Source organism: Oreochromis niloticus, linkage group LG7 (genome assembly GCF_001858045.2).
Source record: "Oreochromis niloticus isolate F11D_XX linkage group LG7, O_niloticus_UMD_NMBU, whole genome shotgun sequence".
Lineage (NCBI taxonomy): Eukaryota > Metazoa > Chordata > Actinopteri > Cichliformes > Cichlidae > Oreochromis > Oreochromis niloticus.
Window position 1 is genome coordinate 5,586,387 of NC_031972.2, and position 26,055 is coordinate 5,612,441.

Sequence of the window (26,055 nt, forward strand, 5' to 3'; positions counted from 1 at the left end):
TCTCTGTTTAGCCCTGCGACAGATTGGTAACCTGTCCTGGATGTACCGCGTCTTTTGCCCTGTGGCAACTGGGAAAAGCTCCAGCCTCCCCGTGCCCTGAATTACATAAGTGGAAGCTGAAGGAAGAATGGATGTTCATCCTGATATGTAAAACCTCAGAAATGACAGAGGGCGTTATTGCTGTTGTTTTTTTACAGTGACTGTATAAACTCTGGTTTGGTAAAACTGCGACACCCTTACTGCTCACACAACACTGCCTTTATATTTTTCTCAGCGTAGGCATGTAATCAGCTAGTTGTTTGCATTTGTAAGTTAAGCTTTGTGCAACTTACAGTGGAGTCACTGTTGTTATAATTTTCATTTAAGAGGCTATAAACCTGCCCGCACAAAGGAGAAAACATATGGTAGAAGTTTATGGGCTAACCTCACTCTTAGCATGAGGTTAAAGAAAAAAAAAATAACACTCCTACTACTACCACCCTGTGCACTCCTCATTTCTGGCATTAATTTAAATACAATAAAACATTGCTACATGGAAAGGAGTTGGTTTGTTTTGCTCTGTTCCAGAAACAGCATCCAAAACACACCACGGAAGAACACAACTTAGCAGCAATAAAGCAGATCATTATGCTCAAGACAAAGCATTTTAGAGCTAATGTAGGTTTACTCATGCAAGAATTTCAAGTGATTTCCTCAACTCTTCTCCCATAACCTGCCTATTAGACGCAACCTTTGTTTCTCCTTTCTGAACTGAGCAGTTTCTGTCATATGCCTGCTTCCAGGACAAACTGACTGGGTGTGCATTAGAAATTAGTGAGGGTTATCTCTGCTTGTACAACTGACTACGAGTACCCTTGCAAAAACCCAGAAACTATTCTAATAATCGTAAAACCAGTTTTCAGAGAGAGATATTAAAACTCGCCTTTAACTGCACAGGGAGGTCGTCAAATGTCGTCTTTATGGGGGAAAGTGTTCAAACTAAAGATGAAGGATTCAGCATATTTCTGTTGTTGTTTGGCCTGGTTACAGCATTTAATTGCCTCAAGTAAAAATAAATTAAACTAAAATAAAAATAAAGTCATCCTCATAATAGTAAACTTAACAAAAATCTCTCATCCAGCTGTTAACCCTGGAAAAAAAATTAGAGGGTTATTTTGAAGTAACACCTGGACTGGGAAGTCCAGCTGGACGAGGTTTTGTCTTTCCAAAGCAAACTCAGATTTGATTTTCCGGCTCATTCTGAAGCCCTGACATGGCCTCGGGTGCAGAAACCAGCAGGGAGCTCAAAGACCAGTGTCAGCAAGCCAGTGCTGTAAAAACAACATGTCAACAGCACTTAATACATACACGTTAAAGACGGCCACAACGTCATGTGACAGGCGTGACTAACCAATCAGCACTTAGCTGGGAATAAAAACGAGCCAATGAGAGTCCCTGTGAGGGCACAGTTAGATCGTGGACTCATTCTGCCATGTGATGAAGCTGATGAGATGACAGAGAAAGCATGACAGGACGAACTGGCACACAGGCATCATGTCCTGAAAATGGTGATTGTTTGTTATATGCGAGCTCCACTTACTCCAACAGTAACCTGCTTAAGGCAAAGCAAAGCACAAATGTTATATTTTCAATGGGAGTAAGATTAGCTACTTAACAAAATGTTTGGTAGCATACTGAAGCCAGACAGTAATTCCCTGTTTAATAATACATCTGTTTCCAAATAACCACTTAAATTTGTCTGCGATATATGAAAATGGTGCATCTTTCTCATATCTACTCCACCTACCATAAGAGTTACAAATCAGAAGTACGTTTACTTAAATACACGTTAATCCATCCAAAAGTTGTGATATTTACTCAAAACACAAGAATGTGCTTCTCGTGGCCTCCTGTGACCAAAGCTCTTTGTTTGTTTGGTATACTTTTCAATTTCGTGTAGTTATACAGAATTAGTTAGTCCAGATAAATAATAAGCACTGATGGGAAAATAGGTTTATTTTGCAGAATAATACAATAAAGTCACCATTGTTTAGCAAATTATAAACCACTTTATTGAGCAGAATAATGTATAAAGGTGCAGAAAAGCCAAAATGTAATGTCATCAGAGGAGGACACAGGGTCTCAGGGGGAGCAGCAAAGTCACACACTACAACATTTTAGTAAACCAAAAGAAAATCTTATTCAACTGAAAGTCCATCACTGACAAAAAAGGAAATCTATATACTGACCATGCACAGGATCAGAGTGTAAACTACTAGTTAGCCATAAAAACCTAAATGACTTAAAAACAATTAATTTATACAGTTTTTTTTCAATAAAACAGATTCTGAAGTGGCCAGTTTCCATTTTATCCTGAAGCCTATCCCAGCTCAGGGTAAAGAGAAGTTCAGCCTGGACAGGCTTAGCAGCACACAGAGAAGCAACCACCAACTCTCATCTCCACACCTACAGCCAATTTGGAATAAACAGTTAACCATAACAAGCACGTTGTTAAACTTTAAGAGGAAACCAAACATACAGAGGCAGAATGTGCAAACTGCACACTGAGAGGACCCAACCAGGAGGTTAGACCAGAGAATGTGAGGTGGCAGTGCTGAACACTGAACCACTGCACTGTAAAAGTTTAGGGAACTTTAAATTTGTCATACTTGCAAATTAAAGTAACACTGGCGACTGCACAACCAATCACAATTTGGTTACAAATCAAGTGATCAGGTGATCAGTCTACCTGGACACTACAGCAATACCATATTTTATGCCAATTCATTGTTAAGATAAGATACATTATTACGATGTCAGCCAATAGATATCAGTCTACATTTCAAGCTAGAGGATTATCAGTGTCAGTGATGTATATTTAAAGATCAGGACCAAACTCCATGGCAATCAAATATAGTGATCGTTCAACAGACCCACAGTGCCAACCACAGAGACCTGCCACTGTCTACAAGGTATAACAAGGTGAAAAGAGAAATAATTTTGGATTAACAATCCAAAACACTGGATTAAAAACATTTCCCAGAACTCTTAGCATCATTTTGTGTGATCATTAACTACCTGGTAAATGATCTGTCCAACCTTGTGATCTAGTTTCAGTGATAGCACATAAGCTGAGGTAACTGTGATCATCATCCTTCTCCTTTAGCTGCGGACAACACTTTCTATTTTCAGAGTAACGAGCAGCATGTCACGACCGGTACGCTGAGCGGTCGTGGAGGTCAAAGAAGCAGAAACAGCATTTTTCTCATGATTCCTCTTCAAAATTCCCCGTCTTCTTTTTCCAGTAACAGTTACAGTTTGGAGCTATGTGTAACTTTTTACTTTTTTTAATATACATTGTATATAATATTACATACAGTATCACAACGTTGCTACAAAGTTACAGCTAACTGGCTAACCACCCCTATGCTGTCCATTACTCTCATAGTTTCCCAGTTTTCCCACAGTTGAAGACCACCTCCTAGTTCCCTGTTTCACAGAAAGTCCACAAATTTGTACGACCCTCAAACTATGACATGAATAATTGATTATGCATCAATATGTTTTTTATGTGTGTCCCAGTGGAGCAAGCCAACTGGGTGCTTTGCAGCTGATTCAGATGGAGCTCAAGGATTCTGGCCGCCAGCCTGGTCGAGTGAAGTCAACTGGCATCCTTATTACCCTCCATCCAAATTCAGGCTGAAAAGAACAATTTTCCACTGAGTAAATAAAACACCAAACACAAGTTAGCAGGGTGGTAAAAACTTCTATGCTTCTAAAGTCGAGCACATCGAGCAGGAAGAAGCAGTGAAGTGCGAGAGGCCGGCACCTCGGCTGCAGCAGACTAGGGTTACACAGACTCCGAGTCACAACCTCCTAACAAGCTATCTGGACATGATCAGAGACGGATCACGTTACCTGATAATGTTACAGCCGCATGAGAAGCTCTGTGTGGTTCAGGTAAATGTCATCCTGAAGCAGACACGCAGACAGTCTGACACACAAACTCATTTAATTTCAGCTTACTCAACCTTAATGTAAAGCTTTATGGACACTCACCATGACTGCTTCCTGGGCAGACGCAGCGCAGCACAGAGGAAAATTACAGGATTATCTTCCTTCACACTCAAGCTTCAGTTACATCGAAAAAGCAAGTAATTGGGCCAAATATTTGCAACCCATTCTTGTGTGTTTATAAATTTGTCTTTATTACTTTATTACTTGTTAAACTCCCAAGTGAAACAAAAAAAAGTGAAGCTTAAACACCACTAGTGGTCAAATTCCTGGAATAAAACACCAGGCTATCTCACAACTGAGCACAGAGCTCAGCCGGTGCAGTGAACACAGCGGGTGTCTGCGATTCTTGCATCAGAGGATAGAGCAGAGGCAAATACTACACTGAAATGTAATCCAGTACAAATATTGACATTGGCCAAGTCTTCAGGAGTGAATATTGGTACTGGACTTAGGATGAGGATTATATCCTCACAGCACAGAAGCAGAAATGAAAACAAAAGCCATATTCATGGAGTAACTGAAACACAGCATAGCAATGCAGCTAAAAGGCTAAAATGTCATAATATGGTAAAATATTTGATATCATTGCTTTCATTATTAATAATTACTTTAAAATTGGGATAAAGAGGGCATAATTTTTTATTTATAGACATTTTAATACTTTACTGTCCTCATAAAGTCACTGCAGGCAGACATAGGGCTGGGTGATAAGGGCAAATACCACCAATGGTACAAATATTGCTCTGCATAGTTGTTCTTTATACTAATATATATTAATATTCAAGACTACAGGACTCTATGCAGTGAACACACCACTAGTGCTTCATTGGAATTTAGTAGGTAAATAGCAGTCAGCTGCCAATCAAGCATCTGATTAACTGATTATCTATAAAAGCAGAATTTTTGGCAGCTTGCTGATCTGCAGCATTCAAGTGTGCGTGAACACCATGCCACAATCTACCCAGGAGTTGGCATCTCATTAAATAAATGGCTTTATTAGGTAACTCCTGCTGTCAAAGTGTCCTTAAACTCACCACTCTTTACCTAAAATGTGCACTTCCCCTCTTCTTACTTCCCGGTTTATTGCCCTGTAAAGCTCTTCCTCACCTCCTCTCTGCTCTCTTCATCAGCTCCTTTGTTTGATATCATTTCTGACAGGTCTAACTGTGAGATTTGATCACTGACTCGCTCACATGCCCAGTTTTCAGGGCAGACCCATGCATGTGGATGAGTGTTTCAATGGCATAAAAAACCGAGCAGCTTCAGTACAAAATACTTGGAATGTTTTACCCCTTAAAAAGCAAATGTTTATTTCCATTAATCCAGAAAAGTGGACAAAATTGCTCAAGTGCAGTGCCATCTAACAGTCTCAGAAGAACTCTGAGTTACCTCTGAGATCAGAGCAAGAGCTGATGGAACCAAAATCAAATAATATAAGCTTTTATCTTCAATGGCTTTTCTTGACATCCACTTAAATAACACTGTAAATCAATAAGTATGAATATAAGTTTACTGTAATGTTCATTTAACAAACAGCTTTTATTTTTCTACATTTCCACTTGCCTATTAGTCATCTGTCTTTTCTTTCCCTGCCTCTAGGAAGGCAGGTGAGACAGCACAAAGAGCCACCAGAGTGGGGGGCTTTCCTGGAGGTATGGTTTGTCCCCCCATATGGGACTATTATTTTTAAACATATTTGACTTTTTTACTTGCTTTTAAATCTTATTGTGTCCCCGTTTATCATCTACCCTTCGTCAAAGGGTAAATGATAAACCCTCGATGCAAACGTTAGCTGCTTTAACGCCCTCAAACAACCCTCCACCTTTTTTTCTTAATCAGATCAAGTTGGATAATGAGCATAAAAATAATATTTCAGGCTGTCATACAAATGCTAATGGGAGAGTTTTACAGTAACAAAAAGTTATGCACAAGAGCATCTCTGAATGCACAACAGCTTGAACCTTGAAGCGTATGGACGAAGTAGGAGCAGAAGACCACACCAGGTGCCCCTCCTGTCAGCTAGGAACAAATACTCGAGGCTACAGTTCCCACGGGATCACCAAAACAACAGAAAACTGGAAAAATGTTGCCTGGTCCAATAAGTCTGAGTTTGTGCCGCAACATTCAGATGGATTTTGTAACTGTGTGATGCTATCATGCCAATATGGACCCAAATCTTGCACCTTGATTTGTTCTGAAGGAAAAAGAGGGCTGCAGGCTGTTATTAGCAAGGTGTACCTAATAAAGTGTCAAGTGCGAGTATAAGTCACAATGACTGAAAGGCTCAGGTACAATTCTTGGACTTACAGTAAACTGAGCAAACTACAGTAAACTGTGGCTGGTTGGTGGATGCAGACATTAGATTTAAAGTCATAAGCATCACCTGGTATCACACCTGAGAGGCAGAGGTTCTTTTTGGCAGGTCAGAAATCCTCAAAAAACAAAGCCATGTTTGGTTTTTGAAACTCTGCAACAATGTCAAACCCTCAGTGAGTCATTAGTTTTACCTCCTTTCTAGAGGAGCCTCCAATATCCACACACCACAGGCTGCACACTTATTGCACTCGAGTAGGGGGATTAAAGATGTGCTGAAGTTCCATAACACTTTGACATGATACATTTGCATATTTCTACACATTACCAAGCATTTCCACCAACACAGTACTCCCTTTTATCACATGTTAAACCTTTAACTCATCCCTTGCACACTGCGTTGCTGCAGCGAGGATTTGAGAAGGAGCAAAATAACGGCTGAAAAACCAAAGAAAAACCTAATCCTTTCGTTTACCTTCTTTCTGCTCTGCTTATTCCTCCTGGAATCCACAAATTTCTTACTACTTTATTTTCTCTTAAATAGGACAACACACCATGAGCAGCATCAAGCCTCTTCTGTTCTCTAACACCTCTTCACATTCCTCAACAAAGAAAGCCAAAGATCGCCTTGGACAAGCCAGAGTTTCTACTCTTTCTCTCTCTGACACTGTCTTTTCTTTCACTCCTTCACTTCAGCAAACAGCGGATTATTTTCCTGTAGATTAACAGCCTGAATTTGTCTTTTTAGGTTTCTACGCTTTTCCTCTTTTTGCTATTTCGCTTTCATTCCTCTGCTTTCAATCTCACCCATATCTCTCCTCTTCTCCTTTGTCTCTCCCTCTAAGCAGCAGTGGAACTACACCACAGCCGTGGACAGCAGTGGCTCTAAAGATGACAGAGCAATCATCTGAACATGGCCACTCTGGGACTTACACGAGCAGCTTTGATCACAGAAATGAGTGCCATCATCTGCTTGACCCAGCGTGTGTGCACCCTGCGTAAACCTATCACGACAAGCCGATGAACACTATTGTCAAAAATAAACTGTTGCAACAATAAATGTTACCAATTTAGGGCTTTTATCAACTGACACTTCAGCCGAGCTCCTGTGTGCATTTCTTCTGTTTCCGTGTGCTAATGCCACCCAAGTGCCAACCTCAGCAGCCTTAATCAGTTCACTGTCGTCAGCGGCAATGATGCCTTTCAACTCCGTCTCTTTTTAAAATGAGATTTGCAACAGAAAGGAGGCACCGGCCTGATGTATTCACTGGCAGGAGGCTCCTTCAGCTCTCTCATGTCTCTGATGTTTATGCGTGTATGTCTGTGTGCGTGTGTGTGTGTGTGTGTGTGTGTGTGTATGTGTACACTGTCTCCAGCCTTAGATGGAGCAGATGCTTGAGCAAAGGGGGGCCACACATCAACCTTGATATTCTGCTGTTAGCATATCAGCGTCCCCCCTCTTTCACCCTCCCCCTTTCCGTTTTACACACGCTGTCAGAAATTGATGATCTGCAATTACACAGCATGTGTCGGTGCAACTAAACATCATTTAATAGCTCCAAGCTGACAGTACATGACTGAGCAAGCAAGCGGAGAAACACCAGTGTCACAGTGAAACTACCATGTTGTCTCCAACAGACCATGTTGGAGTCGCTGTTATGTAGAAAAATATATATAATGGGATATACAATGTAGGGAAAATTAAGGGTGACGAGGACAATTTTGGAATTTCTGGCTTGAAAAACGTTTTTGTTGTAAATTCTAAGAAAAGCCTCGGCCCACTATGTGATATTCTGTAAAGATGAAGAGGTTTAGCATCGATTTGAGCTGGAATTAAGAGTAGATCATACTCCAAGAAAGCACACCAAACCCTTTTTGTGTAAAAAGACCCAAAGCACCATTTTCGTAACATCTCCCTGTTGGGAACGAACATTTGACTATTTATTTCCACTTTGCTAGAAACTTACAGTATGTTGCACAGTTTGTGTCATACTTGTCCTTCACTTTGACATAATTTCACGTAAAAGTGAGCACATAATGTGCTTTTTTTGGTATCATATTTCTGTCCACAGTCATTACAGTATAAAACTGCCTCACTTTCACAGGAAATCACTTACCAGTGGAAATAGCTGGGTACTGTCATGGCACTGTTACGGCCCTCAGTGGGCGAGGTGAGGGTTTTTAAAGTACCCACCTCTGTTAGGTGTGTCATGCATTTGTGCCATGTTGCTCAGAGCACACACTTCATTACTACATTCTGTAGAAGATCTGAGTGACTGGGTGTCGGAGGTCACTGATGTGCACAATGCAAAGTTCGGCTGTACTGCAAAGTTAGTAGGGTGAAAGGACCAATCAAAAATACCTATGTGACACCTTTTTACAGCAGCAGCAACAACAGCATATTACCTTTATGCTTATGTTAAGTTCCTCAGCCTACGCTTTTCTGTTGGAAGCTAGCCCCGCCCACCCGTGTATGCCACAACAGCTTGCACATTTATTTTTCATTATTTGGTTTCAGAGCTCCGCCTTAGCAAAAGAAGTTGTCATTTTGCATCTACAAGGAAGAAAACAAACCATGTTTACTTATACTGTCCCATTCAATCTTATGTCCCAGTTACTCTTAATAGAAAGGCTGATATGCTCACAGCAGAACCCCAGCAGGATTATCACTGAAGCATTTTTAAGACTTAATACAATATTTGAAATACAGGCTGTGCTGAAGTCTCTCCTAACATAACTGAGTGCCACCATAAGCACCATCTGCGAACCTCGGACCACAAATTCACTTTTAAGTATGAAAAAGAAGACAAAAACATAAGCCGCACTTTACTAGCATATATTAAACGCTAATTATTCAGGAATTAGACAACTTGACAAATATTTGGTGCTTTTTTCTTGTTGCAGCAAAACAACAACTTGTAAAATGTAATTACCGAAATGAAAAGCTATTTTCACACAAAAATAAGTTAGAGTTTAAATGTATTAGAAATGCGGGGAAACTACAACATTAAAGTCATGTTACTCACGTTGTGCGACCCTCTGACGCGCAGTCCAAACAAATCCTTTAACTGCGTTTGTTGGAGACGCTTGAAGATAAAGTGAGAGGACACAAACGCGCCATTACGCGTACATACAGCAGTTGTGCGCGCAAGGTGCCCTGACCTGTGTTAAGTGTCTGTCTGTCAGTACTCTGCGCTGTACTGTAGCGCCAGCTCCCTCAGCTCTATCACCTGCCATGTGATACGCACGATGCCTTTACGAGCTCATCGGAACTCCTGAAACTCCTGACTTCATATTTCTCTCTCTTTTAGATCTACATTGAACATTATGATATATTTCGCAGTGCGCTCATAGTTGAGAATGAAAAGGAACCATCGAAATGTATTACTTGTATCTTTTCTTCTCGGATCCAACAAATACCAATGATGATTATAATACTGTGCAGTATTAATCGAAGTTGAATAAATATTTGGGCTGTTGCTACTACAAGCTGCTGTTGTGTTTTATTCAACTGATAAGCCGAAGATTTTAACGTCTTAAATTAGCCTCATTATCCTACAACTGATGTCTCCGATATTCATGAACGCACCAAGGCATCGATCTGTGGTAATCCGGATAACGATTTGGTTTTAACACTCCAAACTCAAACGTTTGTCCAAAAGGTTCTTCACATTGCCTGAACCTGAAATATGTGTTCTGCGTGTCAGGGAAAAGAGGGGGAGTGACACCACTACTACTACTACTGATAATAATAATAGTAATAATAAGAGATTCCAAGATTCATAGAGTCATACATGTACAACACACAGTGAAATGTGTCCTGAACTGCTCCTTGACTGTGCAAAATATTATAAACAATAAGTAAATTTAAATAAAAAATCGGAAATTTTAAATGTAATAATAATAATATTAAAGAATAATAATACCAACAATTAATTTATCTTTAAGAGGTTGAGACAGGAATTTGGGGGTATGTATTTGCGTGTTCATTATATGAAACAGGAAACAGCTAAAAACAACCAAACAACGTGGGGAAAAAAATGTCCATTTTATGGTTACCTTAGCTTGATTATTTTTTAAATAAAATCAAACACTGCCATCTAGTGATTTAAAGTCATAAGTAAGTATACTAGATTGTACATTTTCAGTGCAAGCAAATCACTGATTGCATGCTTTATTAATATTTAACTTTTTTTTCATATATATCGCCATTGATGTGATAAATTATACAAAAACACCGTGTTACAACTAGCTGTTGTTGTTGTTTTTCTGTAGCAAACACAAATCAGAAACCAGTAGTACACACAGCACTGCATCTGCACGAGAGCCTGTTGTGATTTACACACACACACACACACACACACACACACACACACACACAGTAACAGCATAGATATTCTACACGCTTTCATTATCTGGAATCCAGCTGACCATAGAGTGATTACTGATACAGTCCCTCTGTAGTGATGCTCTTCATTCACTGAAGATCACAATGACAACAAACACGAATACAAACATGACCAACGCTGACAAATTACAATCCTGGTTTAATTTTGTCAGTGGTGTACAGTGTTAAGGAAAACTGGTATTTTTTCACTTCAAATATGGAACCATAATTATATCAAGCTTGACGCAAACAACAGGAACACCTAATAACAAATAGCTGAACTTAAACCACCTAAAATCAGCCATATCTTCTTTCTCCAAAAGAAAGATGACTTTGCACGGGATTTCCGAAGCAACAGAAGAAATTATTGTGCAGCAATGGATTTTTAATCTCATCAGAGAAACAGTTCCTCAGGTAGTGAATATATCAAGAGACTATTTCAAAATTCCTGGTGTCTACAATTAATTAATGACAAGTTGCTGTAATAAGCCACTGCAGGTATGTTGAGCTCCCCCTTATTATCCATTACTGTTTTATTGCCCTGTGAATACAACTGGTCATAATCTATCAGTTACCAACGTGATATTTTATAACTTGTTTCATTTAAGAAAGAGGACATGTTTAAGAAGCTATTAGACATATCAAAAGCTATAGCAGTAAATCATAACAACAGTTGCTTCAAGGTGCTTTATATTGTAAGGCAAAGACACTATAATAATATAAGGAAAACAGAGAAAACCCCAACAATCATATGTTCATTTCACAGTCAGTGTTGGAGACACTGAAGAAGGAAAATGAGATCCTGAAGTATAACTGTTGGAAAAAACAAAGCAAACACAGACAGTTTAAAAGAAGTCAATAAAGGGGTAAACTCTGTAACTTTAGCAAGAGCCTTTAGTCCACAAAATATCCAATCCACTGGCACAGCAGACACAAACTCATGCCCACTGTCAGGACGATGATCAAATCACAGCACCACCTCCACTGGAAGATGAACCAACGTCAGACTCTGTGGAGCCTGAAGTGGTTAATGGGCCTCCTGCAAATTGTGCACAGGCTGCTGACACATCTGAGGGGAAACATGGGCAGGATGGAGGAGAAAAGGAAGAAATATCCAATATGTTTATGAGCACACGTGTACAAATGGTAGCTTTGTTTGGTTATAACTTCATTAAAGAAGAGCAGCCCTTTTAAAAACACCATTAGCCTGATCATGTGGTTAGTTAAGAAAATCTGTCTTAAAATTGAGGGGTGAGATTTCAATAAGGTTTAAAAAGCTCCACACCGGCATCATCACTGACATTTTTAAAGAGTCGAGCTGATGAGGTGCTCAGTTTAATGGATTTAGGAGATCCAGCAACTGATAATATGATTGTGTTCTTTCAAAGAACTGTGAGGATAATCTAATGGCATCAAAAGGTTCCTCCCACCTGTTTGCATAACTTGTGATAGTGAGAATAACAGTAATCGTCTATTTTATTAATACGCATCCACACAAACTTCACAGTGGTCATTTTGTGTAATCCAGAAGTCACTGTCCCTTGATTTAATATTTGCTTTGTTAGGATAAAACACATACTGCTCTATCAGGATGATGTAGCAGTTTTCCACCACCTGATGGCAGAGCAGGACCAAACATCTCAGCGAGAGAGTCTGACCGCTGAAAGCTGGAAATATAAAGGTGACAATGTCAAGAGGAATGTGTTCAGTAGCTTCTAGTGTGTGAGTAGTCATCTCGGTAAGATGACACAACCTATAAGATATCTTCAGTGCTAAAATATATGATATATGTATTGCATGACACAATATGAACAAGTGTAAGAGAGCTTTATTTGGTAAGTTCAGTTTCCCTTCCACATAGAAGCAGGAGGTTAGCCAAGAAAGACCATTGTTGTTGTTGTTATTATTATTATTACATTTTCCTTCTGCTATTTAAAATCAATAGCTGATTACATTATTTTAGTATTGAGCTATAAGTATAGCGAGTACTACAGAAGTCTTTGTTGTACTTGCGTTACTTTTGCTTTCTTCTGTGATTTAAATGGAAGGTGAGAAAAATACATTTGAATTTAACACTCAGTTCCCCATTAGGTATGATTGGAGACGCTGGAAGACCCGCCTTTTTCTGTGTCAAGGTAGCCGAGATACAGGAAACTGTAGAAAGCAAATTCAATTTCAAAATAAAGGTCTGAACCTGTAGTTTTAATGTCATGCACAATTTACATATAAGTGTCAATATTGCTGGCATATAATATTTACATGATCTAGGAAAGCTTTCTGGAAAAACTTTTAGGTGTAAATAAACTCCGTAAGGATAATAATGTCTTTGAATTACCTTGAATAAAGTCTTCTTGCCCAAATTCTGACATTGTTGATTATATACTCTGCAAAAATGGGGCTTCCATGTAAGATCTCTAAAACTGCAGGCAGTAGACCTGTGTCTTTTTAGTTAATGAAAAGTATTAATTATGTAGCTGAGTTTATAGGTTGTGATTTGTTAACATTAACAAAATATGCACTGGTTTTGCAGAAAAAAACAGAAATGACTATTTTTAAATTATTGTCAGCCTATTGCTCTAAGATATCAGTCACAGATGAAAAAAATATATATTTTGAATATTTTTTAATTGAAATTGTCATCAATAAGAATGACAGCTGATTGATCTCCAGCCTTTCTAGTTCATGTATCAAAGATATGCAACTCAGTGTATCCATCAGAGTGTGAGTAAATGTTAGATAAAAGCCCTGTATGAATGTGTGTGTATTATAGGGTAAAGGAGACTTGAATTTGTATTTGATTTGGTCAAACTGAGTAGAAACGTGCCAGTAGCAGCCCATTCAACCATTTATTTCCATATATGATGCAAAATGAAACAAGAATGTAATTTTATATATATTTTTAAACCCAGCTCAGACAGACTGTGGCAGAAGATATTACAAACAAAAGAAAAAAAATTGATTCTGTTCATCTAGTCGTAGCGTTTTCAGTGGGAGAAACGTTTCGTCACTCATCCAAGTGACTTCTTCAGTCTCAGCTGACTGCAGGTTTCCCCAATCTTATAAACACTACATTTGCATAAAAAGAAAAAAGTATTTTTTTCATTAGGAGGACCCTGCAGTATTTTCATATTATGTTGGGGGGAACATTAACCGGAAGTGCTAACCTCGCGCTGTAGTCTCGCTCTTAACTAGACGCTCGTCGCGGGGATTGGTGCTGATACGGTGACTGTGCTGTGAGGAGCAGGTCGCAGACACGGACGCGCTGCACAGTTAACCGCCCACGGAGTACATAAAGCCGTGTCTCCACGGCCGAAAGCTGAGCGTTGTTAGCCGTGGAGGACTGCGGCGGGACCTCTGACATTTCACCGGCCGCTGGGCTTCATTGAGTCTCCGGTGTGAGTATCTGACAGCGAACGCACCACTGAGCGCTAATCATGAATGCTGGTTTTAAACGCCTCGTATGTTTAACATTCACCCCACACATTCTTCCTTACTTTGTGTTTAATGCCCTAAAGGTGCTGGTAATAAACTGCAGGATATTTATTTATTCATTTATTTATTTAGCAACAGTCCCACACTATTACCACACACACACACACAGACACACACACGGGCATGGCAGGTTAACACGGGGTTGTATTTTGGTGACTTTGCTGACAAGTCGGTTCTTGAGCCCCCTCCTTTATGGGGCTTTGCTGCTGTTGGTAAATTATTTAGCATTTGCTGCAACTTAACACGTTCCAAGCGCGCAACAGGTGGCATGCCAAGAACAAGCTCAAATCACCGAGAATCTGAAAAAGGGAAGAAGTTAAACTTTTATTTTGAAATCTGTCGAGAAAATAAATGTTACGTGAGCCTGTGAGACCGGTGGATAATGCGCATGGCTGTTATAGAACTGCTCTTTAACATTTGAATGCATTTATATGAATGAGCACAATTTCCATACATCAATTAAATACCGTATCTATGACGTTTGTTATCTTTATCTTTTTTTCTCTCTCTCGTTGCAATTATTTATAGCCAGAAAGACATTAAATTTGAGGTTTTACAACTGAGTTTGAGCAAGAGCCTTTGTAAGGCTCTATTGTGGAAAGCAGAGAAGTTTCTAATCTCATCCCATAGTGGAGACTAACATATGCAAACTTCTCCCTTCAGAGATACAGGAAAGAGGCTTACTAATTTGCTGAAGTTTCCAACAAGTGTAGGTGCATTAAAACTTGTAGTTTTAAGTGGTGACGTGTTTTTCCTTATGTCCTCAAATTCAATCGGGACCGATGGCTAATTTGATTTGAGAACCTCCCCGTTGTTGTGGGTTAACGTTTCAGTAGTTGGACAGAATTACACTCAGTTTATTCTTCTTTAAAAAAAAAAAAAAAAAAAAAGTGGATTAGTATCATTACAATAAAGATTTACGTGCTCCATTTTTACATAACCACGCCATGGTGTGAAGAGACTGTTCTCTGTTGCTGGACTTGAGGAGAAAAACAAAGCTGGGAGCCAACTTTTCATACTGTTGGTAGCACCTATTGCAAGTAGCTTACCGCTTTATTGTGAGTGTTGGTCAGAAGCAGCTTGGTCACCATGGAGACCTAAAAGGTCAGAGATGCAGGAATTAGATAAATCCTAAATGACTGTTCTGAACACAAGTAATGGCAGGGAGGAAAATATTTGTTGTTGGCTGTGCTCCTGTGCTGAACTTCAGAAAAGAGTTGATTTCAGGTGAAACGAAACAAACTCCACAGCAGGAGTTTAGATTGTCACATCAGTAGGAACCACGGCCCCGTCTGCAACCACACCAAGTTGTACAGACATCCCAGTGGCAACATTAAGTGGAAAATGCACTGATAAATTAGCTGATGGTGAGGTAGCCTGGTACTTAATATGGTGTCTTTGTACTCGGTTGAGCACTTGAAGCGCTTTCATGTTGTTAGCTTTGCTGACTGATATTGGCTTAGCAGCAGATAAGATAGCATTTACCAGTATCGTTGGCTGGGTCCGTCACAAGTGGTGGGTAAATTTAAAAAAACAAAACAAACAAACCTCTGTATAGGCGAGGCAAATTATTATTTGGTATTTGTTTTGAATCTCACATTTTGCTTTGTTCTCAATCTTTCAGTTTTTTTTATTGTTGGTGTTTTTGTCTGCTGAACAAGGAAACCCAATTTTAAATTCAGCATTTCCACACTCTGTACTGCCTACAGCAGCTGACTCAAATCTGTTACCAACAAACTAAATGAATGTTTTATGTTACTCATACATGCTGTGTGTATCCTTTTGCTCTAACGAGCACACTCCTGAGCTACAGTGCACAGTGGTGGCTGTAGAGAAGGTCATATACTAACTGCAAGGTTGGTGGTTTGATCTCTGGCTCCTCCAGGCCAAATACCCTTGGGTAAGATACTAACCCCAAGTTGCGCTGTGAAAGTTGGATAGAAAGCACTTGCGTAGAAAAAGCATAGGGGAAACAAGTGCTTTTGTAAATGTGTGAATGAGGAAAGTTATATAAAGTGCTTTGAATCTTCATGTTGAGTAGAGTTCTCTTTTTTTCTCCTCTTGTCCCTGATGTTGTGCATTTTCATTGTTTTTCTTACCATTCTACCTCACTCAGACCTGTCTTCCCAATGTCATGTTTGTGCTATGTACATATGGTCGGAAGGGGAACAATTTCACTGCATGTAACTGTATGTAACACACAACATGTACGTGTAACTTTGCATGTGACAAATATAGGATTGAATGACTCTATATGAGCCCATTACCCATTTACCATTTTGCTACATTAAAAAAAGTTAATAATGCATCTCATTTCTTTGCTGGTTACTACCTCTGATGTGAAGCTGAACATCTTTGTGAACCTTCTCCACACATAGACCTTGCTTTGCTTCTACTGGGTTTCCCGGTTTAACATTTTATCCTTTTTAAATTATTAGTGGACAATCCACTTGCTTCTTTTTCCCCACCCTTTCTGTCTCCTGTTGCCCCTCTGGTTGGTTTGCTGGACAGTTGCTGTTATGGTTGTTAGCTGCCTCTTTAGAGAGTCTCTTGTCCTACATTGGGAGTCCAATTCCACTGTATTGGACTTCATAGTGTGAAGAAGTATTATACGTGAATGATGGTTTTGCCCTTGGCCAACTGGGAGATTTTAAAAAATGAAAACCTTTAACCTTTTGTCCTTTAATTGGTGGCACTGAAATTTGTCATTCATTGTTTAGATTACCTTTTTATGGCCTTGGCAGAGATTCTTTTTCTTTCAGTAAATCCTAACTGACCTGAATGTGACAGTAACGGTCTATGGAAAAAAACTTCCATAGACTTTCATCTTCACATCCTGATGCCAACCCTTCAGATGTTAATCTCAGCCCTTTTTAAACTGGTGTTTCCTTTTTCCCCTGATGCCAGTGGGGAAAGGAAAAAAGCAGTTGCACAAGCGTTCACTTCCTGGAATGAACATTTGACTTATAAGGGGGTGGCACTGCACGTATCAGCTACGGGGGGCAGCGAGACAAAAATACACCAGGGAGCCGGGCGTCACTGTCACTGGCTCACCAGAGGTGCTGCTATCAAATGAGAGAGGCCAACTTTAGTTTGTGTGTCAGAGGGTTTTTCTAAGGTTATGCTGAGAACTCACATTTGTTAAGCGCATGATATTTAAGATTACTAAAGAATGTGGCCTGCAGCTTTTAGGTTTGGACTGATATTGGTGGTAACTGCGACCAATTTTTTCACTTTCATGCCTTTTATTTATTATTTTTTTGTAGCTCCAAAGCTTTTTATCTTATTTCCAGTCAAAGTTCAGAGCTGTGTGGTTCTTGAGGTTGGAGTTGCCTTATAACACAGAGCTAAGTTTGGCAGGGCTAGCATACTGTACAGCAGCAGTCCACAGGTCTAATTCTTAGCCTGCAAAATCCTATACCTCTGCAGGACATATGGGTCTAAATCCTTCCATAAGCTGTGGTCTTAAATTTACTCTAGACCCATTTAAAATCTGTAGAAGTTAGTATTCACTGCAGCGTTATCATGTCTACAGATGCTTTAATGTTGGACCCTTTCAAATAATTTACTGAAAGCTTGTCATTCACTTCCTTTTCAATGTGGACATACTGTCTGGCATTTAATGTCACAACTGCCTGCAAGTTGTGGACATAATCAAGCCTTAAACCTCTACAGTGTGCGGTGTTAATCCCGTGAGGATTAAGGGTTTGATTTCAGGGCTCACACGAACCAATTAAAACCTTGCTCAGTCCAAACAAACATATGGCATTGAAGCCAATTTGCAGTAGCCTTTGGGACTGAATCAGGCTCGACTCACCACTAAGATGTGACTCATCTGTGATGCTCTACTTGTGAGCTAAATTGTACAATAATAGTTAGAAGGATAAGTGGCATGGATAGGTAACATTTCAGTTTATGACATTTTTCATTCATTTGTGATGTACAGCACTCTTTTAATATAACCGCCTCCTTAAAATTGCGTAGGTCCCCTTCGTGCAATAACAGCTTTCAGCAAGCTCTCTGATGGTCTGCTGTGGTATCAGGCACCGAAACATTAGCAGTAGATCCTTTAAGTCCTCTAAAGCTGGGCGCACATAACGACTGTCGGGCCGATTGTGAATGCGATTTGGATGTGACGACTGATCAAGCCCAGTCTGTGTTTACAGTTGGGAAATAAAGTCATGCACTGTGTGTCGCGCTTCCAGTCTTAATTCTTAAGAACCAGTCAAAGCAAGTCATCTCTTAAAACTTCTGAAAAACATCTTCACTATTTGCAACTGAGAGTCAGTGCTGTTGGTGTTGCCCAGGAAAAGATGAACAAACACAGGAAGAGAAATGTTTTGCTAAAATGTTTGTAAGAAGTAAACTGAAGAGAATCTCTGTGTTTGCACATTTTGATCAGGCTAAACATGTACACAACCAGTCTGAAGTTTGGACACACCTTCTCATTTAATGGTTTATTTATTTATTTTTTTATTTTCACGACTACTTACACTGTAGATTCTCACTGAAGGCATCAAAGCTATGAATGAACGCACATGGAATTATGTAGTAAACAAAGTGTGAAATGACTCAAAACATGCTTTATTCTTGAAAATTGCCACCCTTTGCTTTGATTACTGCTTTGCACACTCTTGGCTTTCTCTTGATGAGGTCCTGAAAACCTGAAATGGTTTTCCAACAGACCATCGGTCACCTTTTCTGTGTCACACAAAGACACGGCAGGTGGAACAAAAGATCTCAAATTTGGACTCATCAGACCAAAGCACAGCTTTGCTTTGGTCTGATGTCTTTGCTTGTGTTTCTTGGCCCAAACAAATCTCTTCTGCTTGTTGCTTTTCATGGTTTCTTAGTAGCTATTTGACCATAAAGTCTCCTCTGAACAGTTGATTTAGAGATGTGTCAGCTGCTGGAGCTCTGTGTGGCATTCATCTGGGCTCTAATCTGAGGTGCTGTTAACTTGGGATTTCTGAGGCTGGTGACTCTGAATTTATCGTCAGCAGCAGAGGTGACTCTTGGTCTTCCTTTCCTGGGGCGGTCCTCATGTGAGCCAGTTTCGTCATAGTGCTTGGTGGCTTTTGCAACTGCACTTGGGGACAAGGTTAAAGTTTAGTAATTTTCCAGACTGACTGACCTTAAGTTCTTAAAGTAATGATGGACTGTCATTTCTCTTTACTTAGCTGATTGGTTCTTGCCATAATATGAATTCTAACAGTTGTCAAATAGGGCTGTTGGCTGTGAACCAACCTGACTTCTCCACAACACAACTGATGGTCCCAACCCCAATAAGAAGGCAGGAAATTCCACAAATATACTATTATTAGGTGTACATATAACAAAAGTAATATTACCGTATGGTAAATGGAAAAATGTTTCTTTGGTTCCCAACTTTTGACACTAAAACTTTTGACTTGTGGGTACCAAATTTACTTGAAGGCGCTTCTGTTTATTTTTTATCAGCTAAAGGTGGCAAAGTTTTACTTGAAGCAGGCTTGAGTTGGGAAATGGATTTTTAATTCTCCATGTGTGATTACTTTATGTAATTCTTTACTTTCTTTTTTTTCTTTTCCCAGTTCAGACGAGTTTCAGTGCAAAGAAACTCCTTATTTCGAAACCTTTTCACAACATGGTAAATTCATGTTGTGACATTACGTATTTGCTCTTTATTTGTGGGATTGCCCACTGGCAGAATTTCCAGTGTTATGTTGTGTTGTGTTGTGATGGACATGGCCAACTTGAAGCCACCCACTGGGTTTTAGCTGTTGGTTTTTGGTGTTTTGAAACAAGACGGCACAAGCCTGAGGCAGTTCTTAACTGAGAAACCCAGTACAGCCCACATTGGCTAATGTGTCTGACACATTGTTAGCTGGTTAATCTTCCTTTCTGTGTCCACAATTTACAAAATGGCATGCATTCATGATTCTTTAATTAAATAAAACCGTTGATTCAGCCCTTAAACTTATCAGGAAAGTATTAACTAAGTGAGCCAGACAAAGGGCCGTTTCTCAGACTTCTTCCGACGAATTATTTTTTGGAGTCGCCCCCTGCTGGCCATTAAAAAGAATGCAAGTTTGGAGGCACTTCCATGTAAGCTTCACACTTCAGACCTATAGCCACCTTTTTATATATGCAGTCTGTGCTTGTGTAGTGGACTGTATCAGTCGTTAGTGCTCTGACTATCAAAGAGCACAATCTGCTGCAGTCGGTGAAAACATTCATTAGATATGTCGTGTCTTTTTCAGATAGCAGTTGAGTGTGAGGGCAGCTTCAGTTGCGAGGTGGGACTTGCATAGAGTTGTTTTTCCAGCACATCTCACAGTGTTGATCAGATTGAGATCTTTTTGGTTTTCACGCAGTTCTTGAGCAAGTTTTGCTGTTGTGATGCACGCTGAATTACACTGCCACCTGGTCTGACACAAAGCTTGTGCAATCATCAACATCCACATGCATGCAGGTTTATCAGCTGAACTCACTTAGCTTAGCTCATCACATCACAGGGTTTCCCCTTTTGAGACAAGTGCTGTATAAATACTACAGTTTACACTCTGTAAACTCCCTGCTATTGTTGGCGCTTCTGCTGCTGGGCATATTTCTGACATGTTACATCATGTAAATTGATCAAGTATCTGTGTAAGATTCCACACCGAGGAATAATTGCTACTGATCTCATTTACAGTTACACTTTTAGAAGATGGGAGGAAGAAGAAGGTAAATAAAAGTCAGATTAGCTGAAGCTGAATTGTTTGCATGGCGAAGAAGACTTTCAGTCGTCCATAAGACTGGAAAACACTCCATAACAAAAGGCCGTTTCCCGCTACTACCTTCAACCACCTTTGTGTTGTTCCTTGTCAATAAAGCACCTGATGTCACAGAACATGTTGCGATGGTCTCAGCAATACCAATTTAGGCAATTTAGGTCACTAAGACTTTCCTTTTACAGTGACATTAGTTTTATTGCTGTTTACCGAGTGTTCGAACACTCCCCTGTTGTTCGGCGCAACCTTTGTACCAAAGATGACTAACAACACGATGCCCTTATTAGTAGATTGTATGTACAGAAACAAACCCAGTGTGGTATAGTAAATCCCTAAAAGGAAATTTCAGCTCTTCAAATTCAACTCTGAAAATTGACTGGCTGTTGAATACAGACTTTGTTATCTTGCTCCTGATATATATCCCTGTTAAATCTGAGGAGCAGAACTCATTCAGAGTTCTCGGAGCCAGTGTCATTCTTCACTTTATGGTATGTACAAAATGTAACTTGTTTACACTGAATAACAGCTTTTGAGTTTTAATCAGCTCTAAAGAATCGGCTCTTTTGTACTGAAACACTGAAGTAAAAGTAAACAAGTAAATCATGTGGATTATGTAGTAGTTGGTTACTGCTGCTGGGTATTATCTTAGTGCTTCATTCACATGCAGACCCAGTCAACCTTTGTAAAATTGTAGGTAGCTTAAAAAATTTCCTTTAAAATATCTCTGTGCATCTTTTTAAAGAGATTAGAAAATAGTTATTTGCATTCCTCCACAGAGATTTTTCGCTCCTGACTTAAAAAGTCTAAATCTTTGCAATTTTTTTTTTGCAAAAACATTTTCTGTATTTTGGTCTGTTAGTAGTTTGCTAAGTGTGACGATGGCGCTAACCCATCGGCCTGAGTTTGAGAGCAGGTGTGCTATCTGATTTTGGTTTGTGACTTTGCTTTTTCTGTACATGTGAATCTGGAGGGATTTGCATGCATTTGAATTGTGGATATCTGGAGCTTTCAGCTGCCTTATTTACATGTGATGAGCCAGACTGGATGCAAATCTTACTTCCTTTTTCTTCCTTACGTAGTTCCTTTTTTCATCTGTAAGGAGAAGAGGGAATAATGATGGGTCCGATTGTATTCATGTTTTTTTCCTGAATACTTTTGGTCAGTATATCTGGCTCTTTTGAATTCACTGAGACTTCCTGAAAAAAAGGAAAATGTTAATTTGCAAATAAATCTCTATCTCTTAGATACGGTGACCAATCAATACGGTGACACAATCCTCTGAGCCTAACAGTCTGCTGGACTCTTATATGATTTTTTTTTTTTTTTTCGTGGCACTTTGTTATCCTGCTTTCAGTTTGTAACTCTGCTGCCGACTGAAACGAATACAATTTTTGTGAAACTCGAAATGCTATATAACTGAACTTTACCGTCAGGTAAGTTATGCTGTAAAAGTTCAGCTGTATCCTTAGAGCTGGAAGGGCAACTGAATTTGTCAAATGGGCCAAAAATACATGAATAAATGTGTAGAGATGCAATTATTATTGAGCAGAACTGAGTTCAGCTTCTTGGTATGGCCCTCCACAGCAGTCCCAGTTCCTCATGTGGCCCCTCTGCTTTGTGTTCACTATTGGTTTCATTGTGGTAACTTATAGAAGTGAAATTCTTAAGCTGTGAGAAGCATGTGTATAATATCTCAAGAAACACAGTTTTTAGTATCTCTGACACATGTGGCCTGGACTGTATTAAAATACAGTGCACTATTAAAAATACAATATTTAAGGAGGACACTGGGGAATGTAAGAAGTTATGAGATGCAACAGGAAGCAGTAGTTTCCAATGTGCAGTTATAAACCTGAAAATGTAACACACTTTTCTTACTGGGAAGTCTCTCTTTTAGTAGATCTGGTAAGCAGACTATTCTGTGTTGGAACAAGCTCAATAATTTTGTGTGTGAAGATACGTAACAATTGTTTTGATACATTCTTGTTAATTTACTCATTGTCAATCAAACTTGCTGCGACACAGGATTGTGTAATCATGTATCCCATGAAGCCTGTGGGCTTCATGTAGGTGAGGAATGCAAACATGGCAGTGAGGGGTCACATGTTGTCCTGTACAGTTATAGGTCTGACTGACAGAACACCCATGCTCAAGATCACAGTTAGAACCTGAGAGCTGTCGACTGTGTGCTAGGATGTGTGTTAACCTCATTGTTCTTCCTGTGGTTGTCCTTGGAAGGTTGTAAAAAACATAAACTGTACATAAAAGATGGATGTGCAGGGTTTCTGCCAGAAACTCACACAGTGGGAGGTGAGATGTTGCACAGGGTAAATGGACTGCTACTAATTTTTAAGCGTGGGTTGATAGAAGCTCTGCATACAGTAGGACAGTGCTTGTTAACAGCACAGATTTAAATTGAACCTTTTTAACCCTTTAATTAGTGCGCATGGATATCAGTAAATCTGTTACATCATCATAACATTTGCTTGGTTCTTTATTCCTTTAATTGCTTTATAGATTGTTTTTCTCCTTTTTTTTTTTTTTTTTTTTTTCCTTTTTTTTTTTTAATGTTAAAATGGTTAACAGGAAGAGTTGTCTAATAAAGTACATACGCTAGCATAATAGTTGTAGCGTTAGGCTTTTGGCAAATTAAAAAACTGAAGAACAATTGTAGCTTTTGACTTTATTTTTCAGCTTTGGAGGTGGGCACTTGAAAAAGCCTCAAGTGGCCATTCTAGGATCTAATGTTTTTGGCACTTCTGGCTTAATTTTGTAGCCCTCAGAGTTGTTGCTTGGTGTAGATTTAAAATTACATGAATTACATGTATGACTTACCCAATGACAGAATAGTCAGATCACATGATCCAAGTTGCAGCAGAAACTCCAGTATCTCCATGTATCTTTGTTAAAGAGCTTAACAATGTAAAACTTTGTCTTTATATTTTCACTTAATTTAACTCATTTTACACTTGAAGGTCTACTTGCACAAATACCTTTTTGCCTTTATCCTGTACTTTTACATAATGACCCACTTCACTGTGCTGTGGTCTACCACCCAGGGGATACCAAATATGTAGCTGACGAAGAGTTTGGCCCCCCTTTGAGCTCCTTATCTGTAGGTTAAGTATGGGTGTGTCGTTTTCAGATGTGGGCTAAACTGATGTGCCTATAAGATATTGTCCCTGTGAAAGGCATTTAGCAGTGTGAGCAGCAATGACTTTGTACTTTTCTTTAGTTCTTCAGAAAGGGTCTGCTGAGTGAGAGTAAAGAGTAAAATGAAAATCTAAACCAACTTCTTACTATAGGACAGGTCTGAACTGCGCGCGCACACACACACACACACACACACACACACACACACACACACATTGTGTCTCCTTGTTAGCCGTCTCATGTCTCTTGTGCAAATTTGTCTGTTTTTGTCCTAACGACAATAATGTGAGGAAAAAGCACAGGGTTGTTAATTTGTGTTTTTGGCTTCAGTTGGCTGCTTCCTGGGTCTCTTTTCCTCTTATACTAACAAACTAGGCTTATGTGAAATAGGAGGCCACATAATAAAAAGAACTCAACAAAAGATGGTAACCCTTTGATGTTAGCTTCCTCTGTGCTATAGTAGCTCACCTTCTACTAGCTGGTGCACTGCTCTGTGTTGCAGCTACACAATTTATGGATGCATCTTGCTAGTGTTAGCTGATAACTAAATATGGTTACTTTGGGCTCCAAAATGGTGAAAATGCTGATGTTGAGACTTCCAAATGCAGATTCCAAACGCAACGAGTGATTTTTGGAGTGGCTATGTCCAGGGATATAAAGGAATGTGTAAATTATAATCATATATACTTATATAATAGGCAAGATGTAGCACTACTATGTATTTTTTTTTTTTTTTTTTTTTAAATTAATATTATGTTAAGGATCTGGAAAAGGGAGGAAATGAGTTGAAATTCCAGCTGAAGCAAAAGTACATTTTAAGAAATTAGAGTGCAACAAGTTTAAAAGGCAGCTGATAAATTTATGTGGACAGCAATGAAAACAACGAGTTATTTTAAAATGACAGATTTCTTTTGTTCCTAGGTCAGGGGACTGATGTGATGAGTGGTCTATTTTCTTTGGATCCCCATGCAGCAATTGTTATCATTATGACGGATTCAATCTGTTGATCTTATAGCAGCGATTTAGGCTAACAATGCACTAGAAATACAGAAGGCTGCGAGTGGTTCATGGGAGGAAGAAGGGAAATTGTTTTCCTTGTAAACTGCCCTTCAAGTCTTACGTAGTCAGAAGGTTGAGCTCAGTTCACTGGCTCAGAGTTCTTACTAAATGAATGGCTAGAAATGATACTAATGTAAGCCAAATGCAGTTGGATCCAGGAACCCTGCAATAAATCAAATCTTCATCTGGAGGTTTTATTGACACTGTTTAGTGTGGTCATTTTAATGGCTTTAGCTTGTGTCTCTTAAACTGTAATATTTTAAGAGGTGTTTGTCCTTTCATTATTTAATTTTCACTCATTTGTGATCATTTTGTGCTAGTGTAGGGTCTGATGCAGTCACTTTTTGTGTGATGCGTCTCTGAGAAGACAGCAGGTCCACACGTTCCAGCTGTTCATATTTCCTGTTTTCATAACCAATCCCTGCTGCTGTCTCCTGGCCAAGTCCTGCACTCCAATCAGATTCAAATTCCATAAATTTCAGTTCTCTGAACTCCACACTCCCAGTTTGTATTTTTCCCTGTCTTTTCTCGCTCTGTTTTGGCATCCAGTCTGTCTGGGTAGAAACTTGTTGACTCAGCTTTGATCCTTCTCTCAGACATGTGCACATAAGCACTCTTGGACAGGCCATTGACTTTACACAACTACAGTTCTGTTACGTGGCAAGTGATTAATTTTTTTCAAACGAAATCTCGTGACCTACAACTGAAAAGGTTCATCTTTTTCCACTGTTTGTGGCAGATTATTAAAAATAGGTTTGAACACCTCATCTGTCACTCACGGTTGGAGACTGGGTTTAATATACATCTTTGTCATTCTGTCAGTGAGTTTCCAATTAATCTTTTACAAAAAGCATGAAATGTAAACGTCTAACTTTGGTTTCTGTAAGTATCCTATTCCAC

The 26,055-nt window shown here is 39.3% G+C and overlaps 2 protein-coding genes across 23 annotated transcripts in view; one reads left to right on the forward strand and one right to left on the reverse strand.

The window, feature by feature from the left end:
• Positions 1-9,524, reverse strand: part of ppfibp2b (PPFIA binding protein 2b) — a 96,721-nt gene extending 87,197 nt beyond the window's left edge. For 7 of the 17 annotated variants that reach the window (XR_003221188.1, XR_003221187.1, XM_019360807.2 and 4 more), the window contains exon 1: positions 9,336-9,523. The gene's annotated coding sequence lies outside the window, so the exon portion shown is untranslated. Of the gene's footprint in view, positions 1-9,335 lie in introns of all 17 variants that reach the window. The other 10 variants (XR_003221186.1, XM_019360798.2, XM_025909443.1 and 7 more) reach the window with 3 other exon arrangements.
• Positions 9,525-13,870: 4,346 nt separating this feature from the next.
• The window catches only part of mical2b (microtubule associated monooxygenase, calponin and LIM domain containing 2b), a 61,109-nt gene continuing 48,924 nt past the window's right edge, over positions 13,871-26,055 (forward strand). For 3 of the 6 annotated variants that reach the window (XR_003220870.1, XM_005449352.3, XM_025908927.1), the window contains exon 1: positions 13,871-14,091. The gene's annotated coding sequence lies outside the window, so the exon portion shown is untranslated. The remainder of the gene's footprint in view (positions 14,092-26,055) is intronic. The other 3 variants (XM_013265371.3, XM_013265378.3, XM_005449354.3) reach the window with 2 other exon arrangements.